This window comes from Monopterus albus, unplaced genomic scaffold, assembly GCF_001952655.1.
Source record: "Monopterus albus unplaced genomic scaffold, M_albus_1.0 scaffold16.1, whole genome shotgun sequence".
In the NCBI taxonomy this organism is placed as follows: Eukaryota; Metazoa; Chordata; class Actinopteri; order Synbranchiformes; family Synbranchidae; genus Monopterus; species Monopterus albus.
Genome location: NW_018127896.1, coordinates 5794890 through 5798340, shown reverse-complemented (window position 1 = coordinate 5798340; position 3451 = coordinate 5794890).

The following is a 3451-nucleotide window of genomic DNA, read 5'->3' as shown; positions in this document are numbered from 1 at the left end:
TTTGATATTCTATATCCATGACTAAATAATGATGGATCTTTGGGCATGTCTCGTTCACCTGTCGGCCTTCTTTCTCCATTTCTGTCTGTGTATCAGCCCGTCACTGCTGCCGTAGCTCTTTCCATCCTTCTGTCTGTGTAGCTGCTGGCTGATTTGACTCTCTCACCCTCAGATTAAGGGGACACCACTGATTTTACACATTTAGATCAGTTTACTCATGAGGAGTGTGAAATCAGTGGTATAGTGTCTTCTGTGGACATCCGAGAACACGATGATGTCACTGGAGACTGAATCGAGGTGGAGTGCCCATTTAACCCCAAAAACCTCTCTGATCCATCAGAGCTCAGTGAGGTTTTACATGTGCCATTTCAAGATGAATTATAAAATGAAAACTGTGCTAATAAAATGTGCAGTTCACATCAAGACGGGTCAACATCCTCAATTTGTGGTTTTCTACTTAAAGTCTACTAAAGAGAAACAACAGGGGAGTCTATGTTTAAAAGGGTTAAATGTCAGTTTCCAAAAAAGCCAGTGCGTCACTGTCTCTCTCTGGCCCCTGTTTCCAGCCCCATCTCATCTCAAGGAGACAAAGATATGGCCCTCGTTGGTGCATATCAAGGTCAATCAGTGACAGAGGGATGCACAACGAAGCAAATGTCATTTAAAAATGTGTGTGTGTGTGCCTCTTTGTGTGCGTGTGAGGTGACACAGGGCGTTCACTTACATGACTGACACAGATGTTACCATTGTGGTCACAAAGCTGTAAGTCAATTAGGTTTTGCTAATGGGGCCGAGCGCTTAGCTGTCCCCAACACGCACACAAAAACACACACATGGTACTGATAAGATTACTATGGTAATGTGAATGTACCAGGGTTAAACCACGTTAAGGGAGCCGCCTTTCTCAAAGTTCTTTGCTTTTTGAAAATTGTCAGCCGTCTTAACCTAAGTGCCCTCCTCTACTGCTCTGTCTGCCTCATCCTATTTCTGTTAATGGGACTTTTCTTCTTTTGTGCGCCCTTCGCTTCCTCTTTCTCCCCAGCAGATGCACAGAAAATCTTCTCCTCTGTTGCTCTTTACATCTCAAGCTTCCTCTTCCCATCTGTCTCCAATCTCTCTCATTTTGTTTTTGATTGAGCAGCGTTATGAGCATAATTTTGCACCATGAAAAAAGGTTTAGAGATGCTTCTGCTTTCTCCCTTCCCTCCTCTCCCAGTCCCACTGTATTTAAACATTTCTTTGTTGGCAGAGCATATGGATATTACCCATGGATGATGCGATATTATAGTATGTCTTCAGTAAGTGCCTGACTTCATATGATAATAACATAGTTCTTCTTATTCTGCTTTGCATTGTGGTAGCAGTAGACAGAAATGTAGCTCCTATCTGTGCACCCCCCCCCAAAAAACTTTCTCTTTCATTAGCATGCATTTATCTTCTAGTGTTTTCTCTCCGCAGTTTGTCGAGCTCTGATCTTTCCTTCAGAGGCCAAGCGATAAAGGTCCTGCAGAGTAAACCAGGCGTGGAGAATGGCCTCTTGTCTCTTTATTTTTGCCTTCTAATGCCACACTCATTCCTGCCGTGCTGGAACCTACAAACAGAACGTGAAGGGGTGGGGACGCTGTCATATACATTCCCATATACACTTGCATTGCAAACAGGAGAGTGCACATTAAAATATACAAATGAACATGCAAAAATACACACTGGAGTGGATATCTCACTTTTTTTTTTATCTCAGCAAGCAGCAAGCACCAAGATTAGTTATAACATCTGCAGTGAAGTTTTGTATATGATTGTATTTCCATCGTTATCTGAAAACCACTCAACGTGTATTGTTGCCAGGAAAATGTGTAGTAAGCCCCCCATCCTTTCTGTGTGTGTTTCACACTGGTCTCCAGACAAGAGCTGGGGGGTTTGGAGGGAGCAGGGTGGCGAAGGTCACTTTGATGTGACTATAAAGACACACAGCAGGCCAGTGGAAAGAGATGAAAGAGACAGAGCAGAAGTAAAATAGATCCTGGTGGAAAAGCAAAGGAAGAGGAGACGCATTCTCCCTTCTCCTCTGCAACACAGAGAGGATAATGATGCTGTATCATAAACAAGAATTGGCCGGGGAATAGAGCAGACATCTTGCAATTAAAGTGAGCAAACAAATGTTTTTGAACCAAGCTGGCAACAGCTATGGGGCAGACACACAGCAGCATGGCCATCGTGCCTGTGAAACCACCAGAGCTCATATCTGAATCAAAAAGAGCAACTTATTAAGCAAGTTATTAAATTATCACTCATCAAAATAAGGCATTTGGCAAATGCTGATCCTCCACTGTGACTTATTTACTGAATAAATCTGTCTTCCTTTGCCATGCTGCACTCTAAAATGCTTTGGATATGCCATGAATAAGGTATTGGTCATATGTGTAGTTTGTCTGCACGTTGCTCCAGTCATTTAATGTATGTGTAATCTAATACTGAGTGTGTTTATATTTACATGTTTCATGCCTGGAGCTTGGATTTCTTGCCATCTTGGCTTGATGCAGTTGCCTGCCCCCATTAGGCTCATTTGTGTACTGCAAATGTATCACCCTGCACTGAAGCTCTTCAGTAGCACACGTCTCCAAACTACAGTCAGTGTTTTGTTTCTTGCCTTAGTGGGTGACAGACTGATCTTAGAGACTGAAAAATGTCTGTCTGATTAAGTACGGCAAATAGTGACGTGCAAAAACCTGCAGGGTGAGATCATGAAACCTGGTGTGTCAGGGTGTTTCCTGGAATCAAAACACTCCATCTCTGCACAGCTTTACTTCTGCGTCTGGTGTGCAGGCTGTTTAGAGCTACATCTGAAAGTGTTTTGATGATTGAACAGTTTTTGGTATTAAAGGTAGCACATACAGAAGCACACATACTGTATACACACAAGAGGGAGGAGGAGAAGGCGGAGTGGAGAGACTGCAGACGTACTCCAGATGTTTCCATGCAATCCACCCAGCCAGCCAGCAAAAAGGCTAAAGTAGTGTATGTATTGCAGTAAGTTGACATGTCTGTTTGTCTGTGTAATGTTTACCCTGCCCATAGCCTCGGTGGTCCTTCAGGTATTTGTCAGTGGCAGTCAGTCTAGAACATGTATGATTTGTACCTCCTGATGAAAAAGGGAGCTCCTTCTCACCACAGGAGATAGTGTGACAATATTTAGAAATCTCATGGAGCAGATGAGGGTGTGGGGATGTAAATGTGCTTATAAGATAAAGAGCAGATGAAACTTTCAGGATCCCAATGGGAAACTGGGTCAGTGCAGCAGCAAAACCCAATGTGAAGTTAAAACTACAAACAAAACATTCTGAAGATTAAAGATGCAGCATTTTAATACAGAGATCCTATAGAGCACTGCCTCCAACCTGTGAACTGGTGTGTGTGTGTGTGTGTTTAACCATTTTGATCAATTTGTTGTGAA